The sequence below is a fragment of the Diceros bicornis genome, chromosome 3 (genome assembly GCF_020826845.1).
Source record: "Diceros bicornis minor isolate mBicDic1 chromosome 3, mDicBic1.mat.cur, whole genome shotgun sequence".
In the NCBI taxonomy this organism is placed as follows: domain Eukaryota; kingdom Metazoa; phylum Chordata; class Mammalia; order Perissodactyla; family Rhinocerotidae; genus Diceros; species Diceros bicornis.
In genome coordinates this window covers 19,714,776-19,740,174 of record NC_080742.1, presented here as the reverse complement: position 1 = coordinate 19,740,174, position 25,399 = coordinate 19,714,776, and positions in this window count along the sequence as shown.

Sequence of the window (25,399 nt, the reverse complement as noted above, 5' to 3'; positions counted from 1 at the left end):
AACAATAAGGTTCATACTGTGAAGCCTTAGAAGAGAAACAGAATGTGATATGAGAAGTTTCACCACTTAGAGACCCATACCAGGGACCTGCTGATATTTACTGTCATTGACAATAATTGTAGCAGGCAATGGATGGGCCAAAAAGCAACTCCCATGGAGACATTCCATTGCCAATCTTCCCTACATACAAATACTACCTGAAGAGGCTCATTTCAGTTCAGAATTTGCTGTTAAACTTTACTTAAATTATATTATATTGGTTTGATTAAGTCGCATGGGTAGAATCACCCAGTAGCACCAGTGTCAGTTGTGATACATAGTGTTATCCAAGACTACTTGGGCCCAAAAGGGTAGCTGCTACCACTTCATGTAAAACCAAGGTGACACCAGGGCCAAACTGGCTCTACCACCTCCATTTGATTAGCAAGACTTGCTGGGCCCTTTCCTTATTAGTCGTGAGGTCTGATTTGACCTACTCTAAAATGAGGCTGTCAGTCAGGCCTGGAAATTGAAAACTTCTGAGTTTCAGGTACTCAGCTTCAGCAGGACAAAACTCCCCACCCATCTACCAACCTCTTTTAGAAAGAATTTACTTGCTTCAGGCAGGTGGCACCCCTGTACTGGGAAATTGCCTCTTCTTATGCAGCCATCATCATCTAAACGGATCAATTAAGCTGTGAGTTTCCCTTTTCCTCCTGGATTCTACATATTTCTGCTAGAACACACACAGGAAGAGATAGGGGTCACATCTCCAAGTGGGGTGTACTTGAATGGAAGAATTCACTCTAGACTTTATGAGCATTTACTGTACAAGCATATGACACATCAATTCCAATTATACATGTAACAGTGGAAGCTACAGCAATGTTACACTGAATAGCCCCCAAAGGCTTCGCCTAGGAGATCGCTTTAATTCTGCTTTCCACTACAATTTGCTCAAACCCTATCAGTTGAGTCTAAGTGCATTTTTCCTCCTTGAGAACACAGACCAAGGGGTTTAAACACATTGTTCAGAAGCTATAGCCACAGCCACTAGGGGATTATGCTATCCTTCTACTGGAATATAGGAAGTACAGGGGTGGGGGAGGCTAGTCCATGGGGGACACTCGTGCTAGAATAGATCAGTGGGGAAGAATTTTCTCCTTTGGTCTCTAGCTCCAGGGTGGGCATTCCCTCCTGCCATATGCACCTTCAGGGTCTAGCAAGCACGCAAGTCCAGGGACCCTTTTCTGCCTCCCCCGGTCCCACTGCTATGTCTCCTCCCTGCAGTTCTTGGATCTTTGGCCACCCTCTGCTTCGCAGCCCCTTTGCAATGGAGCCAGGTAGAATGTGACTTGGGCGCGTGTATTCAACAGTTATAAAAGTTTGAGTCCTTCTCTTCCCCAAAGTTCCCCAAAATACTTAGCCTTTTTCCTAAAGCAGATGAGGTCTGGATAAATGGGAGAGAGGGAGGGATGAGGATGCATGGAAGGGGAACGCAGCTCCCCTCTAGTAAAGTAGACTGCATTTATTTTCAGTTTCAAGGGTCTCTTGATCTCTCAGACTCAAAAATCTTTTAATATTTTCTGTACATTTAAAGTTTTATATCCTTGTTTCTGACACCATTTGTTTTAGCTATAGGGTCCCTTACTGCCCCCTTGTCGTGATAACATCCCTCTTCCTCCCACTTCCCTTTTTCTTCCTACTCTTCCCTCTTCCTCTCCTCCCTGGAGAAGAGTGAGACATTTAGGCGACTTGTTTCAATTTTATCTCTTGCTGTGCAGACTCATGCACTGCAGGACAATGGATGACCTTATTCTTCTATCTCCCCTGTCTCTTTGGCAAAAGCATTTTTTAACTGATTCTGGGAAGTCTTCCCATAGCCCCAGATCCAGCCCACCTGGGCCCTCTTCCTTCTCCTTTCAGAAAGTTTTGTCTGTGTCAGCATTTCATCCTTGTTAAAACCGTCAGAGTCTAGGGTTTTATCCTGTTTAAATGCTAACAAGTTACCTTGTTACTGTTTCATGGATGCTGGCAGAAGGCATAAGACTCCAGGATCAAACACAAAAGACTATTAGGTATTACATAGCCAGCAGCATAGGCATCTTATTTGCATAGGTTTCCCTTATTCCCCAAGTCCCACTGGAACAATGTGGAGGGGCCCATGTAGATACTGTGCATTCAGTGGGTTTTCATTTCAGTTGAGGAACACTGAGCTCAAAGAATTCACTGCTCCTACGTAAGCGGTAGGCAAGCCTCATTTTTGTCTGGGGGGCATAGTTTACCTCATCACTCAAGGTTGCTCGCTGCAAATACAACCTTGAAAAAGGCATGGGTAAAGAGTGGTCAAAGCCTTATACTCTTGGCACACCTGGTGAGAACTAGAGGGAGCTCAGGCCCCACAGCAGATAGACTCTTATAACAGACAGAAGAAAATAAATGGAGCATGATAGTTATTGATACATGAACACTGAGTACATTTTAACCTTAAAAGCAATAGAAGATACTGCAGATGAAAATACTAGTATTTTGAGTACATAAACATTTAACATTTTTGTGCAACCAAACCACTGAATTAATTTGTATATAAACACAATATATGGAAGAGATAAAGATTTTAATAACTTTAATTTATTTGGAGCTAATTCAAATTGGTGTGATAAGCCCCAACATTACAATAAGTGGGTAAAGGATATAAATGGATAGTTTAAAAAAGAGGAACTGCAATGGCTAGAAATCTTCAAAAAGATTTCAATGTTAATTTCAAGCATACAATGGATAGTGATGTTTGTTTATCAATTTTTTTTTTTATGAAAAACGCCTAGTGTTGGAAAGGGTTCGAAGAAAACACTTTCACACAGTGTCTTGGAGTAAAACCTGTTGGAACTTTTCAATGTTTATGAAAAGCCTTAAAATGATTATATTCCTTAGTGCAGAAACTCATTTCAGGGAATCTACCTAATGTTCTATTATAGCGTATTAAATGTACTATATGTATTTTTGGTATTCTCTCAAATTCTGTTTGGAAAGTGGCAAACAATAAAGCAATAAATAGCTCCTAAAAAATTTGAAAACGATATAAAAATTTATTGTCAAAAAAGTTGTGTTCTTATCTTATCACCAAAAAAAGAAAAATAAAAAATAATGACGGCAGGAGGAAACTTTGAGAGGTGATGGGTATATTTATACATAGATTGTGGTGATGGTCTCATGAGTCATACTTATCTCCAAACTCATCAAATGGTATATATTAAATATATACAGCTTTTTGAATGTCAACCATACTTCAATAAAGTGCTTGTTAAAAACTATTCATTCAGAAATTATACATAAAAAACATTGAAAAGGATTTAAATGGTTATCAATGGGGAAATGGATTTTTAAAATAGAAGTTTATATGGAAATAAAATATTTTTGTCACCAAGAAACTTCTTTTTGCAAATAGTCTACATTGTAAGTCGGAAAAAGCAGGATTAATACCTGCATATACAATATGATGCCTGGTTTGTAAGAAAAATATACCTAGATAAAAGCAGGACAGGAACTATGTTGAAAGTTAAAAGTTTCTGCCACCGGGAAGTGGGAGTTTATAGAGATTTCTTTTGTTACCTTGCGCCTTCCAAATATTCCAATATCATGATGTGATTGATACCCTATTTAATTACTTGATGTCATGATATAAGTGCATGTATACATTTTTAAAAGTTTTTGTATAAACATTCATTTAAACGGTTGCAAATTACTTCTACAATCAGAATATGTTCAGAACGCATTCTAGATATCTAGATGATGTCACTGATATAATTATTTTAAAAAATGTTTAGTAAATTTTTTATTTAAAATATTAATTAAAAATTTGTATAAATTCTTATTTAGAATGCACCATTCAAATGTTAAAATGAATTTTTAAAATACATTACAATGTTATTAAACTCTGAAAGATTGTACATATAAATCTATTATAATAGACATTGAAAAAATTGAAAAGTAATAGTTGAAATATGCTTCCAAGGACACGACAACTAAATTTAATGTCATCTTCTGGATGGGATCCTGGAACAGAAAAATGACATTAGGTAGAAATGAAGAAAATATGAATGAAGTATGGACTTTCATTAATAATAATAAATATATCAATATCAATTCATTTGTTGTGATAAGGTATCATACTAATACAAGATGTTAAAAATTGAGGAGAAATTGAGTATAGGGCATTTGGGAACTCCGGGTAACATCTTTGCAACTTTTCCGTAAACCAAATCTATTATAAAATAAAAGTTTGTTAAAAAAATGCTTCCAAGTTATGTCTCAACATTTGTTAAGAATTTTAAATGAATTATTTAATTTTGAAAAAAGTAGTACGTGCATGCAATTTACAATTACAATGGTACAAATAAGACATTTTTATACAGATTACTCTGTCATCTACGTAAATGCAAGACAATTTTGTATTGATTTATGTATAGCTAGCTGACTTACACAAAGGCTCTTGAAATGGCTCATTAGCCGTTTCTAAAAAATAATACATTTATCCTTGTTTCTACTCACCCTAGAGCTTTCTGAACAATGAGAAGCAGCTTGATTAAAAATCAAAGCCTGGGTGTGATCAGATTCATTAAAGTTACAGATATGGCACCATAAACCACTCCTACTACTAAGCCCTCCCCAGAAGATGAGGAAACAGAAATTAATCAGGAGATTGCTAACCCAGGACACTATCATTTTACATATGCTAAGAGCAGAACTTGGTAAGCAATCCTTCAGCTGTTCTCAAAGTTTGATAGTGCTGATGACTTGAAGACTCCCAACAACCATATCCATTTGTTTAGGACTTTGATGCTTGTCTGTGATCATTCACTTTTTAAGGATACCATTGGCCAGTATGGAAAGACAAGAAAAAAATGAAGAAGATAGCTAACTACATTGAATTAATAGTAGAGACAAAGTAATCCGATCTCCTTAGACTACATCCTATAGCCATCATTTGAAGCATCATTTGATGACTATATGCATATGGAGGTTCATGCATATTGAAGTTATTAATATTAGTTCCACAAGGGATAAAGTGGTAAACACTGTGGAAGACTGAACGTGAAAAAAGAGATGCCATTACACATGTAGGGAGCATGTACAAGAAAAGATTAAGACTTCCTTCAAAGATAGTGATCAGTTTACTAGCCCCATGAAGATTCAACTACTGAGGGCCACTCTACCATTAAAATGAGGTTTGTTGTTTAAGAATTCTCCTGAGAATTCATTCATGGGAGACTATCAAGCAATCGAGATTTGAGAGCTAACCTTAAGCTTGTTCAGAAGCCATGTGGACTGTGTTAAAATTTGATTTCTATTTAATATTGCTATGATATATGGAAAGTCTCATTTGACTTTGTCCTTCATCTTGAACTTCTGTGTGTGTGTGTCTTTCTTTTTTTTTTTTGGCTACAGTATCTGCTATAGAAATCAAAAAATCATAGTATACATCATCCCCAGAATCTGTAATGTGCCTCTAGCCCATAGCTTAATAGAATTATTGTTACAGAAACATTTATCTATCCACAATATTTGGAATTAACTTGCATTTCTCTGCCTTACAAGAAAAAAAATTGGTTGAATGTTTCATTGTATGTGGTAGTATATTTTGCTGGTTTGAAAGAGGAAGATGCTTACAATTTTCTAGAATTTTTTTACAACGTTATTTTTGTTGCATTCAATTTTTAATGATTTCTAATGATTTTCTTTTCCAATTTTTTTTTTTACTTTTGTTTTTACTCATTTAATACTGGTGAGGGATTAAGGAATATGACAAAAACCTGGAATAAACATTAATTTTGTTCTCTCAGTAAAGTCAAAGCCTGCCGTTCTGCACGTCTGCCTATTCTGGCTATTTATTTGTGATAATTTAATAGACCAATGACAACTATGAAGTAACTTTATTCATTTACATACATTATAAACATTAAAATAAGTGAAAAACATGCCCCAACGGAGTAACAAAGCATTATTGAGTTTTTGAGGAGGTATCATCATATCCTTATGAAAAGATCTATAGATTCAGGAGGTTAATTTGAGTCAGTTGCATAGTCTTGAATAGTATTTTGATGTTTTATTTTGCTTTTGTTATTATTTCAATCTCTAAAACAATGTTTCTTCATGGTGACCAAGATAATGGGTCTCCCAAACCTCCAACTGTGGGAACATAATTGACCAAAGGCCCAGCGTCTGTACTCTGAAATCTGTCACTGAGTATGAATGTGCCCAGTGCACACTTCCCATGGGCTGCTCCTAGCTGACAATGGAAGGAAGCAGGGATCTTAAGAGACCCACTTCTGGTAGACAAGGGACTCCTTGGGCCAGTGACTCAGCTCATAGGTGCCCCGAAAACCTTGCTGAACCTTTCTTTGACGGCATAGCATTTTACTTTATAATTCTGTGACAGACTATTTTTCCTTCAATTTACGATTTTAGCCTGTAAATATTTATTGATATGGTAAACATATTTGGTTTTGGTTCTGGCATCATATTTTATGTAATGCTTTCTCTTTTTACTTTTTTTTTTCCTCTCAATCTTTTATTGTATAATCTCTCTCTGTGTGTATATATTTTGATAATTGAATGGTTTATATATCCATTTTAATAGTTCCATTTATAACTGTAAGCTATAATGCACTTAAATTTCTATTTATACATTATTTATTGACTCCCTACTAAACAATAATGAAATTAATAATTCTACTTTCCCTCCTCCTCTCCTTCATCTTACCTTCCAATTTTAGTTAATGTATTGATTTTTTGGTGGTTACCTTTATAATCTCTATTGTTTGATATATTATTTAATTGATATTTAACCATTGTGATAAAACATAAGGGAAACAGTTTAATTATACCACTTCTATCTTCCCTTCCTTCTTTTCTTATTTAAATCATTTCTACATAATCATGGATTATAATATTTACAGTCTGTTCTGTATTGGAATCTTCAGTTATGTTAGGCTAATTACTATAGTTAACAGATGCCAATTTTCAACTCACTTCTGTTCATGATGGAGTAACCAGGACTGGTTTTACACACCTGCCTTAAAACAACTGAAATAATGGGACAAAATATATGATACAATTGTTGCTTGACACGTTGGACAAGAGGCAGCACAGGACAGTGATGCCTGCAGGAAGGGAAACAAACAAGGTCATCCCTGACACTGTCATAGCTCACCGTCTGGAATCTCCAACCACAGTGCAGAGAGGCAGACCCCAAACTAAGCCTGGTGATCTGCCTGAGTGAAAAGAATGAGGCTGTTAATGTGAATATTCCATAACCAATCTATAAATCAAAATTGGGATGAGTTTATTATGAGCCAGATTTGAGGACCATATAGCCTTGGAGAGTCCTTTCACAAAGGAATGGAGCACTCCAAAGAAGTGGGGGTGTACAGACCAGTTATGTACAATCAAAGAGCATGTATGATTGTAATGTCCCTTTTACAGTTGTCATGGGATTGCTCTGTTGGCACAGTGATTGATGGACACAGCAGGTAGCAAGTCTGTTGTCTTGAGCTGGGTGGTCACAGGGTGAGTGCAGCAATCAATTCCTAGCGTAGGGAGAGATGTTTTTCCTTAAGGAAATGCCAATGTGGGGGAAGTTACATCTTTATCTTAAGGGCATTTGTTCTTGTGCTTGGGACATAGTAAATGCTTAAAGCAGATATACAAAGCATGCTCAATGGCCACATCAGGCTCTTTTGGAAAAACAAGGTCAGGCTGAATTAGTTTTAGACCAAATGGCTTCCTCATATACTCCAGTATATCTTATTGCTTGCCATTTATTTATCATGACAAAGTTAAGAATTCAGGGTGGTCAACATGGCTAGAATTCACAAGGCAGAGAACCAGAGAGAAGAAAGCAGCAAGGAAAAGGCAGAGCTGAACACCCTTTTCTGAGCTTATTTCAACACAGAACATCATGCTCAGTCGAAGATTCCTTCAAGCTCATTAAACTATTGCATAATTTTATTAGAATATGATATAATGACATGTTTGAAATTGCCAGAGCATTTTAATTAGACTTAAAATTTAATTTGCTGGGCCAGCCCTGTGGCTCAGTGGTTAAGTGTGTGCACTCTGCTACTGGTGACCCAGGTTCAGATCTTTGGCACACACCATCGCACCGCTTCTCCGGCCATGCTGAGGCCATGTCCCACATACAGCAACTAGAAGGATGTGCAATGTGACATGCAACTATCTCCTGGGGCTTTGGGGGGAAAAAAAAGGGAGGAGGATTGGCAATAGATGGTAGCCCAGAGCTGGTCTTCCTCAGCAAAAGGAGGAGGATTAGCATGGATGTTATTTCAGGGCTGATCTTCCTCACACAAAATAAATAAATAAATAAATAAATAAAACTGAAAAAAAAAAAAAAAGAGCAGGCTTCTCTAAAAAAAAAAAATTAATTTGCTTCCTCTTTTTTTGTAATGTTTTACTGAAGGGCTCTGATAGGACAGCTGCAACAAGAGAAAGAGATTGTCTTTTCTAAGAGAACATAAAGATATAGACAAGCCAGCAGTGTGGTCCTGACAGGTAAGGGTAGAAAGAGGAAATAGAGTTTGAGCACTTGATGGCCAGATGTGGCTGCATTGTGTTAATAAGTTATTTCATCAATATTAGCAGCCTTCTATTCTAGAATAGAAGATTATTTGAGGTTAGATCATGTAAGGAAGTTTGTTCAAAGCTATGAAGCTAATGAAAAATTGCTCACATATCATAACTTTACTTTCTGTACACAGCTGGACATCCTCATTTTGATAGAACGGACTTCAACAGAAAGAAGAGTTCAGGTAGAAGCGAACCATGAAGACTTCTCTAACAAAGCACATGTAAGATCATTTTTCAAAAGTAAATTCTTGAAATCTTAGTCATAGTCTCTTTTGCACATTATTCCAATTCCAAGATTCTTGAAATGTTATAATTGATTCAATAATGATGTTCTCAAAACAGTTCAAAGCTATTCAGGTAATAATAATAACCAAATAAATCTTCTAAGGTTAAAAATTCTTTTGCATTCCTTATCCCAGCTTGAAATTTTCAAGAAATTCAAATTATGTTTAGCTCATTTTTCTAACTCATATTTGGTTTGGAATATTTTGCTTAATTATTCTCTAATTCTTATGTGAGCAGAAGAAAAAGAATTAATGAAGAGTCTCCTTTGAGCACGCCAGTAGATACTTCATGTACCTTGCCACTTAATTTCCTCGTTAACTATAAGAAGTATGTATCATTATCTTCATTTTTCATAAGAAAAATTGAAATCCAAATAGATCAAATAACTCTTTTCCTAAGACTCCAGAGTTAGTAAAAGTTAGAAACAAGACATAAACCTGGATTTGAAAAGTGGGATGAGAAATGGGAATGAGAAAGGCCAGATAAGTGAAAAGATTTGAAAGTTCGAAGGAGTGATCAGCCATTCCAAAAGAAGCAAAGAGATCCAGAAAGGTAAGGACTGAACAATGTCAATGGATTAGGATATGGCAGTCATTGGTGATATGCCAAAGAAGTTCTGGTAGATTCTAAGGACAGAAGCAGAAGAGGAAGTGGAAAGTGAAGAAGTGAAGAAACGGAGAGAAGATAGCTGCTTTAAAATGCTGGGTTGAAAATAGGAGAAAAAAGATATTACCAGATTAGAGGCATGAGCAGGTTCAAAGGAGAGTTGTTCTATACTTGATTTTGGATTATTTATTTAGATTTTAAAACTAAGGTAGGAGAGACCTAAGCACATCTATATACCACTTGGGAAAAAACCTAAGCAATATTTAGAATGCAAAGGAAAGCTCAGGTTCAAATTTGTAAAATAGAAGTTTATTTTCAAAGTAAAGTGTTCGCAAGGGAGTCCAGCTTTCAGATCAAATGGCTCACTGGAAAAGAGAAAAGGAAATATTGATAGTTCAAATTTTTATATGGCAGTTGAAATTGTTATTAGATAATGATGGGTCAGCTATTATAAAAATCAGATACATTATTCATGGTTTTGAAAACATGGTATTCTGGCCTTTCTATAAACTTGGAAATGTCTAGGTAAGAACAAAATATATAATAAAGAGTACAAGAGAGAGAAGTAGAAGAGAGAGAAGAAATGATTGCTACAGATGAAGGGAGAGAACGTATAGTGTAGCAGGGCATATTCTGAGGAATGAGTTAGCCTTCAACGGGAAGTACAGAGCCCAGCCTGACAGCCAACCCTGCCAGGGGCGTTGGTGACAACAGGGAAGGTCTAGAAGCCCCAAACTGGAGGAGGAGGATATAGGGAGATGGTGGGGAGTTGAAACTTCCGTGGACAAGATTTTCCCCACAACCACACTGAGATTCAAAGTCTGATAAATTCTTGGAGGAGGAGGAAGAATAAGTGACAAACTGAGCTTGGGAGAGTTAAGTGACTTTCCAAAGTGTCACATAAAAAAATAAAAGCGGAAAAAGACCATAAATTTACAACTTTGGACTCCTTCTCCAACTAGCTTTCCAAAGTCTCATACTCTTCTCTTTTATACTGTACTGTATTTATATATGACAGTTTCAAAAAAAAAAGTAAAGAGTAGTTACTATGCTTCATATTTGCTTAACATTTTCACATAAGTAATGTAATTCTAACTTTTCCTTTCTTCCTTCTTTACTTTCTTCCTGCTTGCCTTCCTTCTGTCCTGGGCTATAAGTGAAAAAGTGGAAAATATTTTCTGAGTGCTTCTCCTAATTTTGCCTCTGTTCTTTCTATGTCATACTCACAATATTTATTACTGACAATAAAGGTGTTAGTCTCATCAAGTATGTTAGTCCTACACTTTCTAGCAAAATTTAAAAATATCTTTGGGATTTCATGTTTGTTTCCTACTCTTTCTTCTATTTTTAATGGCATAAATAGCCTTTCTCCTCACAAACACAATTTTCTTAAAATTCACTTGTTTCCTTGGGGAAACAGAATAATGTTGACCTCATAAAACTGATGTCTACTCAAGTACATCATCACTTCTGATATTCTCTGCTATAAGTTTTTTCCATTACCTCTCACATCCAGCACTTTTTTCATTTTCCTGACCATTGCCACCCCCCATTCAGATATTAGAATTTTGTAGTTTCCCCTCGATAGTCTATAAATTGGGCTTACTGCATCCAGAAATACTACTCCCAGAAATATTACACATACATGTGATCCATTGTTCCACCTGAAAGCTTTGATGAGTACTTCTTTTCACATAAAAATGAACTAATTCCTTGGTTAGATATTTAGGACTCTTCAGATAGAGACTGTCACTTCTTTTCTACTTTTTTCCTCACTAATTTCTAACCCAAAACCATACTTCAGCTGTTCTGAATTACTTCCTGAAATCACATTATGTATACACATCTGTCCATATCTTGCCTAATTAATTCTGTTTACATGGCATGTTTTCTCCTATTTTTACCTCTGAGGCTATTGTTGGGTCTCTAAAAAGATATAAAGCATTTAATACTAGAATCCCTCTCCATTCTTTGAGCTATTCTCTTACTTGGAGAGCATGACTTAAAATGTAATGAAAAAACAGCAAAGTATATATTGATTTAGGAAAGAAAAGTATGCATTTATCTGTGTAACCTTGTATCACCACACATAATCTTAATTTATTCTTAAAAAATTATATTTTATATTTGAGGATGCTCTGATAAACAGAGTGCCAATTTCCTTGATTTACCCTTTTTTAGATTAAAAAATCTTTAAAATTATCTAGATTTAAGCTTATATATGTTTTTGAGAATATTCATTTAATTACAGAATACTACATTGCTATTAAACTTACCATGATGCATTTAGTAAGACTGAGTTTTTTCCTCTAAAGATTGGAATCTTATTAAATTCATAGTATTTTAAAAAGACAACTTGCAATAATAAGATGAAGCAGCGGATAGAACTCTAGAACGTATTAGTACTTATTACTCTTCCTTCTCCAGTCACTTTTTATTTTTGAATCTGAAGTAATTGGGGATTCCAGTCACTACATACAGACACAAATACACATACAGACACAATTATTTTTCTTATTCCTTGAGACTTCTATATAAGTATATTATGCACTCATTGCAGGATTCTGGAATTTCCATAATTAATGGACAGGTTATATTTATCCAATATTTATGAAAATAATGACATAGTAATAGAGATTATTGTTAATTATTTATATTTCAACATTTATGCTTTAATGATATTAATATGTTATGCTGTATATATTTTTAAATGACATGCATTGAAAATTCATTCAACAGTTGTTTTACCTTTAAACTTTTCTTTTTAAAGCTAAACCTAATAGTTACCTGATTAGGTATCACTCAAGAGAAAGTCAATCCATATGTTATGACTGTCATATCCTCAGTTCACAACCCAACTTATCTCCAACAGTTAATTCTTGAACAATTTCATCTCACCCTCATTAAGCCTTCTTTGACTTACCCCTCTCCGGGTAAAGTTAGTTGGTTTTCCTAAGTGCTCTCTTATCATCAACTACAATTTATTGCAATTAATAATTTAATTTTCTATCCTCCTGCTGGGCTATGAACTCTTTATATTCACAGCACCTAGCACGGAGCCTGGCATGTGGTTTGTACTCAGAAATGAGAGAAACAGAAACTCTGGGTAAAGCCAGGGACATACAAGGAAAAAAAGTGATGGGGACGGAATGGTGGCAGATTTGAAAGTGTCTCATTTAAACCCAAGAGAGACATGATTATCTTTAGTAAATAGAATAGGATTGGCAGCTTGTAGTAACTCCACACCCATTTGGAGGCCATAATAATACTTTGAAGAGATGTATTTATGACAGTCAATATCAAAAGGCGGGAAGTTCACTTAAATGAGTGCAACAGGGCTGGTCAGGACTATTGAAAACTGAGAGCACATGCTGTGTCTAAAGGAGATATCATCTACTCAGTTCCTGAAGCTAATTGCCATGTGGAAATGTGGATGAAATATTCTACATTTTTTAATCCTATAGGGGAAGCCAAAAATAAATCTCATAATATTATGAATTGTTAATTAATTTCAAATTTTAAAAACAATATCTGATTTTAAACAAATTGTGTCTGTGTACTTCATAGCAATATGTCCAAAGACAATGAGTTTGCCTTTGCTTGACTAAATTAGGGCAATAGCAGGAATGATGGAGTGGCAGTGGTGGGTTCCAGGAACAACTGGGAAGCAGATTCAATAGAAATTGATAACTGTGATATACATACAAATACACAGAAATGTACATTTATAGATACAGTTATACAATATTTGAATGTGATTATTTGTCTGAGCTATGATAATATTTTCCATCTTGCTTTTTCGTCTTTACCTAATTTGCTTTAAGCTTTTTGATAAAAAAAGAATGCCCCAAAGATTTTCTTTCTAAAATTGGCAGTTTCTTTCTTTATTCCACTTACTTAGCATATATACGCTATTTCATTACAAAATTAATGTATGCTCCTTGAACATCCAAAGATATATAAAGAAAATCCCTCCTCATACTTGATTTTATTCTGCAGAAACAACCACAATTAACAACATATATTCTTTCAAACTTTCTTTATAAATGTATAACTCCTTAGATATATAAATGTATATATTATACTGTTTTATGGATACTTCAATCCAGTTTTTTAAAAGTGAACACATTGCATGTGTATTCTTAAAGTAGCATGTTATAATATGGTTCTGCAATTTGTTTTTTAACATGAATATCTGTCAACTATACACGCATTTAACTTATACACAATGAAATATACATAACTTGGGGAAAAAAAGGTAGGAAAAATTTTAAAAACTCTACAGCATTTCTGTTCAATAAGCAGAATATCTCTGAATCACTGTTGACAAGAATTGGCCTTCCATTTCCTTTGTTGCCTCTGTTGGTCTCAGTTCTAAGACCACTCAGTGCCTTTCCTAGTGTGAGCTCCTGCAGCATTAAGTTTGATGAAGTAGTTGAAGAATGTATGTTTTATAAAAAGTATGTTTGTAAAGAGCTACCTGCAAGCTGAGGTCAGCACAATATTCTTTCGGTGAACAAAAGTGATAGCCATTCTGTACAAAATATACTGAAATCTTTGAAAAGAGTTATAATGAAAATGTTTGTAAACACCTACCTGCAAGCTAGGTTCACCACAGTGTTCTTTCACTGTATGAAATTGATAGTAATTCTGTACAGCATATACTAAAATGTTAGAAAAGACCTATAATGAAGATGTTCATAAAGAGCTCCTTGCACGATGGGTTCAGCAGAGTGTTCTTTCAGTGAATGAAACAGACACAAATTCTGGCAGGCCAGTAGTGAACTGTTTGAAAAGACTTATATGAAGGTGGTCGTAAAAGCTACTTGCAAGCTGAGTTCAGCACAGTATTTTTTCAGTCAGTGAATGTAATAGACATTCTGTACAGCAAATGCTGAATTGTTTGAAAAGACTTATAATGCAGATGTTTCTAAACAGCTACTGCCAGGTAGGTTCAGCACAATGTTCCTTCAGTGAATGAATGTGAAAGACATTCTGTCATGCTTGAAAAGAAATGTTTGAAAAAACTTATATGAAGATGCTCCTAAAGAGCAAGTTGCAAGGCTGTTTCAGCACAGTGTTCTATCACTGTATGAAATTGATAGCAATTCTGTACTGCATATGCTAAAATGTTTGAAAAGACTTATAATGAAGATGTTCATAAACAGCTACTTGCAAGCTGGATTTAGAACAGTGTTCTTTCACTGAATAAACATGATAGCCATTCTGGACGGCATATACTGAAATGTTTGAAAGGACTTATAATGAAGATGTTCCTTAACAGCTACTTGAAAGCTGGATTAAGCACAGTGTTCATCAGAGAATGAAAGTGATAGACATTCTGTCACACCTGTAGTGAAATGTTTTATAAATCTTATGTGAAGATATTCCTAAACACCTACCACCAGCAGGTGGGGTGCAACACAGTGTTCTTTCATTGTATGAAAGTGATAGCCATACTGTACAACGTGCTGAAATGCTTGAAAAGTCTTCTATGAGGATGTTCCTCAACAGCTACAAGCAAGCTAGGTTTACCACAGTGTTCTTTTAGTGATGAATGTTATGGATATTTTGTCACGGCTGTAATGAAATGTTTGAAAAGTCTTATATGAAGATGTTTCTAAACAGCTACCAGGAAGCTTGGTTCAGTACAATGTTCTTTTATTCTATAGAAGTGATAGGCATTCTTACAGCAGAAATTGAAATGTTCAAAAAGACTTATATGAAGTTGTTCCCAAATAGCCACTTGCAAATTGGATTCAGAATAGTGTTCTTTCAGTGAATGAAAGTTATGGATCTTCTGTCACAGTTGCAGTAAAATACTTGATAAGATTTATGGGAAGATATTCCTAAGGAGCCACCTACAAGCTCGGTTCAGTATAGTGTTCTTTCAATGTGTGAAAGTGATAGCCACTTTGTAGGGGTTATAGAGAAATGTTGGAAAAGACTTATATGAAGATGTTCCCAAACAGATACTTGCTCTTTGGGTTCAGCATAGTGTTTTTCATTGAATGAAAGTGATAGCCATTCTGTATGGCTTATACTGAAATGTTTGAAAAGTAAAATATGAAGATGTACCTAAGCAGCTACAAGGAAGCTGGTTTCAATACAGTGTTCTTCCATTGAATGAATGTTATTGATATTATGTAATGACTGCAGTGACCTGTTTGATAAGTTTTAGATGAAGATGTTCCTAAACTACTACCTAAATGAAAGTTCAGCACAGTGTTTTTTCATTGTATGGAAATGATAACCATTCTATATGGCATGCATTGAAATGTTGAAAAGTCTTATATGAAGCTGTTCCTAAGCAGCTACAACCAAATGGTTTCACCACAGTGTTCTTTCATGGAAGGAATGTTATTGATATTCTGTCACACTTTTAGTGACATGTTGATAAGACATACATGAAGGTGTTTCTAAACTCCTACCTGCAAGCTGGGTTCAGCATAGTTTCTTTCATTCTATGAAAGAGATAGCCATTCTGTATGGCCTATATTGAAATATTTGAAAAGACTATATGAAGATGTTTCTCAACAGCTGCAAGCAAGCTAGGTTCAGGACAATGCCCTTTCAGTGAATGAGAATTATAAATGTTCTGTCATGGCTGTAGTGAAATGTTTGATAACACTTACATGAAGATGATTCTAAACAGCTACCTGGAAGCTGGGTACAGCACAATGTTCTTTCATTGGATGGCAGTGATAGCCATTCTGTATATACCAAAATGTTTGAAAAGGCATATATGTATAAGTTCCTCAACAGCTACAAGCATGCTGGGTTTACCACTGTGTTCCTTCAGTGAATGAAAGTTATAGATATTCTGTCATGGCTGTAGTGATATGTTTGAAAAGACTTATATGAAGAGGTTTCTAAACAGCGACCTGGAAGCTCAGTTCAGCACAATGATCTTTATGTATGGAAGTGATAGCCATTATGTAAAGCCTATATTGAAATTTTTGAAAAGACTTACATGAAAATGTTCCCAAACAGCTACTTACAATTTGGGTTCAGGATGGTGTTCTTTTAGTGAATGAAAATTATAGATATTCTGTCACAGTTGTAGTGAAATCCTTGATAAGACTTATATGAACATATTCTTAAACAGATGCCTACAAGCTCAGTTCAGCACAGTGTGCTTTCTTTGTATGAACGTGATAGCCATTCTGCATGGGTTGTAGTAAAATATTTGAAAACATTTATATGAAGATGTTCCTAAACAGTTCCTTGCTATTTGAGTTCAGCACAGTGTTTTCACTGAATGTTACAGCCATTCTATAGAGTTATACTGAAATGTTTGAAAAGTTCAATATGAAGATCTTTCTAAACAGCTAAAATGAAGCTGGTTTCAATAAAGTCTTCATTGATTGAATGAATGTTATAGATATTCAGTCACACTTGTAGTGACATGTTTGTTAAGATTTATGTGAAGATCTTCCTAAACACCTACCTGCAAACTGGGTTCAGCACACAGTGTTCTTTCTTTTTATGGAAGTGATAGCCATTCTGTATGGCATTTACAGAAAGGTTTGAAAAGCCTTATATGAAGATGTTCCTAAAGAGCTATAAGGAATTTGGCTTCATCACAGTATTCTTTCAGTGAATGAATGTTATAGATATTCTGTCACACCTTTAGTAAAATATTTGATAAGTCTTATATGAAGTTGTTCCTGAACAACTTCCTGCAACCTGAGTTCTGCACTGTGTTTTCCATTGTTAGAAAGTGATAACCATTCTTTATGGCACATTGTGAAATATTTGGAAAGATGTATATGAAGAAGTACCAAAAAAGCTACTTGCAAACTGGGTTCACAGTGTGTTCTTGCATTGTGTTAAGGTCATAGTAATTCTGTACTGCATATACTGAAATGTTTGAAAAGACTATATGAAGATATTCCTTAATAGGTGCAATGTTCCTTCAGTGAAAGAATGCTATATTCTGTCATGCCTATGGTGAAATGTTTGATATCTTATATGAAGATAAAACTGAACAGCTACTTCTAAGCTGTCTTCACATAGTGGTCTTTCATTTTAAGAAAGAGTGGCATATACTGAAATGTTTGAAATGACTTATATGAAGATGTTCCACAAAGCTACAGGAAAGATGGTTTCCTCACGGTGTTCTTCACTGAATGAATGTTATAGATGTTCTGTCTCATCTGTATTGAAATGTTTGGCATTCTTATTTGAAGATATTCCTAAATATGTACCAGCAAACTGCTTTCACCTTAGTGTTCTTTCATGGTAAGATATTTATAGTCATTCTGTAGAGCATGTACTGAAATTATTGAAACGTGTTCAATGTAGGTGTTCCTGAACAGCTATAAGAAAGCTGGTTTCACCAAAGTGTAGCCTCAGTGAACGAATGTTTTAGATATTCTGTCATGTCTGGAGTGAAATGTTTACGTCTTCTATGGAGATGTTCAAAAACAGCTACCTGCAAGCTGCTTCAGCAGTGTTCTTTCATTCTTAGAAAGTGATAGCCATTCTGTATGGCATACACCTAAATCTCTGAAATGTCATATGTGAAGATATTCCTAAACAGCTACAAGCAAGATGGTTAAACAGCAGTGTTCTTTCAGTGAATGAACATTATAGGTATTCTTTCATGCTTCTAGAGAAATGTTTGATTAGTCTTACATGAACATGTTCCTAAACAGGTACAAGCAGGATGGTTTCACCACTGGGTACTTTCAATGATGAATATTAAAGATATTCTATAACACCTGTAGTGAAATATTTGATAAATTTTACATGAAGATGTTCCTAAAGAGCTACAAGCAAGATGGTTTAACTACAGTGTTCTTTCAATGAATGATGTTATAGATATTCTCTGATGCCTGTAGTGAAATGTTTGTAATGCCTTATAAGAATATATTCCTAAACAGTTACAAGCAAGATGGTTTCACCACAATGTTCTTTCATTGTAAGAAAGTGATATCCATTCTGTAAGGCATATATTGAAAGGCTTGAAAGGTCTTATATGAAGATGGCCCTAAACAGCCTCTGCAAGGTAAATATATTTTTTCACACTCATAGTGAAATGTTTGAAATATCTTATATGAAGATGTTCCAAAGAGTTACAAGCATGTGGTTTAACCGCATTTTTCTATCAGTGAATGAATGTTATAGATATTCTTTCACAGCTATAGTGTAACATTTGATTAATCTTATGTGAAGATGATCCTAAAGAGCTAGGAGCAAAATGTTTTCAGCATAGTTTTCTTTCAGTGAGTGAATGTTATGGATATTCTATCATGCTTGTAGTGAATTATTTCATAAGTCTTATATGAAAATGATCTTATACAGCTACCTGGAATTTAGGTTCAATACAGTGTTCTTAAATTGTAAGAAAATGATAGACATTCTGTAGGCACATATGAAATGTCTTAAATGCCTTAGAAGAAGATGTTCCTAAACAGCTACAAGAAAGATGGCTTAACCAGTGTTCTTTCTGTGAACGAATGTTATAAATATTCTGTCACGCCTATAGTTTAATGTTTGATAAGTCTTATATTAAGAAGTTCATAAACAGCTACCTCTAAGCTGGGTTCAGCACAGTGGTATTTTATTGTAAGAAAGTGATAGTCTTTCTGTAAGGCAAATACTGAAATGTTTGAAATGTCTCATAAGATGATGTTCCTAAATATCTATATGCAAGATGGTTTCAAGACAATGTTCTGCCCGTGAATGATTGTTATAGATATTCATTCAAGCCCACAGTGAAATGTTTGATAAGTCTTATATGTTAGTATACAGCTACAAGTAAGACAGCTTAACCACAGTGCTCTTTCAGTGAATGAATATAAAGATATTCTATCTGGCCTATAGTGAAAATGTTAAGTAACTTTTATGTGAAGATGTTCCTAAAGAGCTATCTGCAAGATGGGTTCAGCACAGTGTTCTATCATTGTAGGAAATTGATAGCCATTCTATAATGCATATACTGAAATGTTTGAAATGTCTTATAAGAAGATATTCCTAAACAGTTATAAGCATGATGGTTTAACCAAAGTGTTCTTTCAGCGAATGAATGTTGTAGATATTTTGTCACGCCTGCAATGAAATGTTTATTACTCTTACATGAAGATGCTCCTAAACAGCTACCTGAAAAGATGGGTTCAGCAAAGTGTTCTTTCATTGTAAGGCATACACTGAAACATTGGAAATATCTTAAAAGACAATGTTTCTAAACAGCTCTAAGTAAGTTGGTTTATCCAGAGTTTTCTACAATGCATGATCGTTATAGTTATTCTGTCATGCCTGTAGTGAAATGTTTTGTAAGACTTATATGAAGATATTCCTAAACAGCTACCTGTAAGCTGGGTTCATTACTGTGTTCTTTCATTGTAAGAAAGGGATACCCGTTCTGTAAGGCATATACTGAAATGCTTGAAATGTCTTATAACAAGATGTTCCTAAATAGCTACGGGCAAGAGGGTTTAATGACAGTGCTCTTTCAGAGAAAGAATGTTATAGATATTTTGTCACCCGTTGTGAAATATTTGATGTCTTATATGAACAATTCTTAAACAGCTACCTGAAAGCTGGCTTAAACACAGTGTTCCTTCATTGTAAGAAAGTGATAGCCCTTCTGTAAGATATATACGGAAATGTTTGAAATATCTTACAGGAAGATGTTCCTAAACAGCTTCTAGCAAGGTGGTTTAACTGCAGTGTTATTTCACTGTATGAAAGTTATAGCCATTCTGTAAGGTGTATACTGAAATGTTCGAAATGTCTTGTAAGATGTCCCTAAAAAGCTAGAGGCAGGTGGTTTAACCAGAGTGTTCTTTCAATGAACGAATTTTACAGATTTTCTGTCATCCCCTTAGTGAAATGCTTATAGTCTTATATGAAGATGCTCCTAAATAGCTACAAGCAAGATGGTTTCACCACAATCTTCTTTCAGTGAATGAGTGTTTAGCTATTCTTTCAAACTAGTAATGAAAGCTGTAAGAAGTCTTATGTGAAGATGTTCCTAAACAGCTACAATCAAGATGGTTAAACTCAGTGTTCTTTCAGCGAATGGATGTTATAGATATTCTGTCTTGTCTACTGAAATGTTTGATAAGTTTTATATGTAGATGTTCCTAAACAGCTACCTGCAACGTTAGTTCACCACAGGATTCTTTCATTGTGAGAAAGTGATAGCCATTCTGCAAGGCATATACTTCAATGTTTGAAATGTCTTATATGAAGATCTTTCCAAACAGCTACAAGAAATATACTTTGACCACAGAGTTCTTTCAGTGATTGAATGTTATAGATTTTTTTAGAAACCTAATGAAAAGTTTGATTTCTTCTATGAAGATATTCCTAAACAGCTACAAGATGGTTGCACATCAGTGTACTTTCAGTGATGGATGTTACAGATATACTTCACGCTTGTAGTGAAATGTCTTATAAGACTTATACAAATATATTTCTAAACAGCTACCTGCAAGAAGGTTCCAGCAAAGAGTGCTTTCTTTGTAAGAAAGTTATTGCTATTTTGCATGGCATATACTGAAATTTTTTATAAGGAATGTTCCTAAACAGTTGCAAGCAAATGGTTTAAACACAGTGTTCTATCTTTGTAAGAAAGTATAGTCATTCGGTAAGCCTTAAACTGATATGTGTGAAATTTCTTATAAGAAGATGTTCCTAAACAGCTACGAGCAGGACCGTTCAACCACAGTGTTCTTTCATTGTAAGAAAGTGATAGCTGTTCTGTGAGGCATATACTGAAATATTTGAAATGTCTTATAAGAAAATGTTCCAGAACAGCTACAAGCAAGATGGTTTAAATATAATGCTATTTCAGTGAATCAATGTCATATTCTTTCATGAAACTACTGAAATCTTTGATAATTCTTATATGAAGATGTTCCAAAACAGCTTTAAGCAAGATGTTTTCATCACAGTGTCCATTCAGTGAATGAATGTTATAGATATTCGGTAACACCTATACTGAAATATTTGATGTCTTACATGAATATGTTCCTAAATAGTCACAATCAAGATGGTTTAAATACAGTGTTCTTTCACTGTAAGAAGGGGATAAGCCATTGTGTTAGAGATGTGCAGAAACAGTTCAAATGTTCTATAAGTAGACGATCCAAAACAGCTACCAGTAAGATGGTCTAACCACAGTGTGTTTTGAGGGAATCAATGTTAGAGATATTCTGTCACACCTGTAGTGAAATTTTTGATAACTCTTAAGTGAAGATGTTCCTAAACAGCTATAATCAAGATGGTTTCACCACAATATTATTTCAGGGAATGAATGTTTTGGATACTCTGTCTTGCCTACAGTGAAATGTTTGACAACTTCTATATGAAGATGTTCCTAAACAGCTATATGCAAGCTGGGTTCAGCATAGTTTTCTTTCATTTTAAGAAAGTGATTGCCATTCTGTGAGGTATAAACTGAAATGTTTGCAATATCTTATATGAAGATATTTGTACACAGCTAAAAGCAGGATGGTATAAGCACAACGTTCTTTCAGTGAATGAATTTTATAGATTCATCCCTGTGCTGAAATATTGATAACTATTATATGAAGATGTTCCTAAACAGCTACAAGCAAAATGCATTTAACAAAGGTTTCATTCAGTGAATAAATGTTATAGATATTCTGTTGTGCCTGTAGTGAAAGGTTTGCTAAGTTTTATTTGAAGATGTTGCTTAACAGCTAACTGCAAGCAGAGTTCAGCAAAGAGTTCTTTCATTGCAATAAAATAATTGCCATTCTGTATGGCATATACAGAAGTGTTTGAAATGTCTCATAAGAAGATGTTCCAGAACAGCTAGAATCAAGATGGCTTGCCAACAGTGTTCTTTCACTGAATGAATGTTTTAGGTATTCTGTAATACCTGTAGTAAAATCTTCGATTAATCTTACATGAAGACGTTCCCAAATACCTACAAGCAAGGTGGTTTCAACACAGTGTTCTTTCAGTGAATGAATGTTATAGATATTCTGTCCTGCCAGAGTGAAATGTTTGATGAGTTTTATATGAAGGTGTTCCTAAACACCTACCTGCAAGCTGGGTTCTGTACAGTGTTCTTTCATTCTATGAAAGTGATTTCCGTTCTGTAAGGCATATACCGAAGTGTTTCAAATGTCATATGAATATGTTCCTAAACAGCTACAAGGAAGCTTGGTTAACCACAGTGTTCTTTCAGTGTATGATGTTATAGATTTTTGTAATTAATCTACTGAAATTTTTTGATAAGTCTTAGACAATGATGTTTCCAAATAGCTACAAGCAAGGTTGTTTGACCACACTGTTCTTTAAGTGAATGAATGTTATGGATATTGCTCTACAAATCTCGTGCAATGTTTGATACATCTTCTTTAAAAATGTTCCTAAACAGCTACCTGCAAGAAAGTCCCATCAAAAAGTTGTTTTATGGTTAGGAAGTGATGGCCACTCTGTACCACACGTACCAAATGTTTGTAATTTCTTATAAGAAGATGTTCCAAAAGAGCTAAAAGCAAGATGTTTTAACCCCAGTGTTCTTTCAGTGAATGAATGTCATAGATATTCTGTCACTCCTGTAGTGAAATATTTGATAAGTCTTATAACAAGATGTCCCTAAACAGCTACAAGTAAGAGGGTTTAAACACAGTGTTTCATTTTAAGACAGTTATAGTTATTCTATAAGGAATATACGGAATTATTTGAAATGTCTTTAAAGAAGAGGTTCCTAACAGTTATAGTAAAGATGATTTAAACTCAGTGGTCTTTCAGCAAATGGATGCTATAAACATTCTTTCATGCTTGTGATGAAATGTTTGTCAATCTTATATGAATATGTTCCTAAACAACTACAAGCCAGGTGATTTCACCACAGTGTTCTTTCAGTGAATGAATGTTATAGAAATGCTGTCCTGCCTACAGTGAAATGTTTGATAAGTTTTATATTAATATATTCTTAAACAGCTACTTACAAGCTGGATACAGTACAGTGTTCTTTATGCGTGAAAATGATAGCCCTTCTGTAAGGCATATACTGAAATATTTCAAAGGTCTTATATGAAGATGTTCCTAAACAGCTACAAGCAAAGTGCTTTTACCACAGGTTTCTTTCAGTGAATAAATTTTATAGATATTCTGCTCTGCTTTTAGTGAAAGTTTTGATAAGCCTTTTATGAAGATCGTCCTAAACAGCTACCTGCAAGTAGCATTCAGCAAAATGTACTTTCATTTTAAGAAAGTAATTGTCATTGTGTACAACATGTACTGAAATGTTTTATAAGATGTTCCTAAACAGCAACAAGCAGGATGGATTAACCACAGTGCACCTTCAGTGAATGAATGTTATAGATATCCTGTCATGCCTGTAGTGAAATTTTTGATAAGTCTTATACGAAGATGCTCCTAAGAGCTTCAAGTAAGATGTTTTAAACACAGGGTTCTTTCATTGTAAGAAAGTGATATCCATTCTGTAAGCCATATATTGAAATGTTTGCAATGTCTTATTAGAAGATGATCCAGAACAGGTACAAGCAACATGGTTTAGCTACAGAGTTCTTTCACTGAGTGAGTGTTATATATATTTCATTACAGATCTAGTGAAATATTTGATAAGACTTATATGAAGATGTTCCTCAACAGCTACAAGCAAGATAGTTTACACACAAAGTTCTTTCTTTGTAAGAAACTGATAGCCGTACTGCAAGGCATATAAAATGTTTGCGATGTATTTTAAGAGGATGTTCCTAAATCACTTAAAACAGGAGTTTTTAATCAAAGTGTTCTTTAAATGATTAATGTTATAGATATCTGTCAGACCTGTAGTAAAATGTTGGATAAATTGTATATGAAGATATTCCTAAACGGTTACAAGCAAGTTCATTTAACCAGCGTCCTTTCAATGAATAAGCATTCTAGACATAATTTAAGGCTAAAGGTGAAATGTGTGATAAGTCTTATACGAAGATACTCATAGAGAGTTACAAGTAGGTTGGTTTATCCACAGTGTAATTTAAGTGAATGAAACTTATAAACGTATCTTGTGAATGCAAGAAAATATTTGATAAGTCTTATATGAAGAGGGTCCTAAATAACTACAGGCAAGATAGTAGGAAGACACTGTTGATTCAGAAAATGAATGTTACGATGTTCCATCTTGCGAGCCGGGAGAAGATATTCTTGATAGTGAAATGCTGGGGGTCCCCCTTGCAGTGAAAAGCCAAATTTGGGGTCCTGTAGGTCTTGGAAGACCCAAATACTGCCTCAGGAACAAGCAGTCTATACCACGATTTCTCGTTGCTGGATCCCAAAGTCACGCTTGACGTTTCTGCTCCCTAAGCTTGTGTTTGCTCCTCACCGTTTTCCATGATTGTCTCCCCTCAGTGGACGGTGAACGTGTTTTGTGGCGCTGGGGTCACTCGACCCTCAGTTGTGCTTCTCCCCTCCTCTTCAACCCTTCTGCGCAGGTCGCTGCTGCCGTCCTTCGCAAGTCATTGTCTGTTTTCCAACACCGGCCTGGGGAGCAGATCAAGGCTATCCTTCTGGCAGCTGATTTCCTCCTGGGCCTCGTTGTTTCCTCCTCAGAAAAACACGGCATCGCATCATGGTGGAAGCTTTCAACGCCAGGAAGAGGAAGGACTTTGTCAAGGCACAAGGCCCAGGAGGACCTGCCAAAGGAGTTTGGCCACACCGGGCAGGCAATCCAGGGCAAGAGGGGCCAATCAGGCGGGCTCACTCGCAAGTAGGCCCTACCCACGCCCCTGGAGGCAGGGAAGCCACGCTTTCCTGCTGCCTAGGGCACACATCTTGGGAGAAATCCAAGATGAAGGGCCGAAAAAAGGACCTATCCTGGCCCTCTCCCTGAGGTCCAAGATACAGGCCAGAGGGAGAGGAGCACCGTATTGCTCGCCTGCATCGTCCA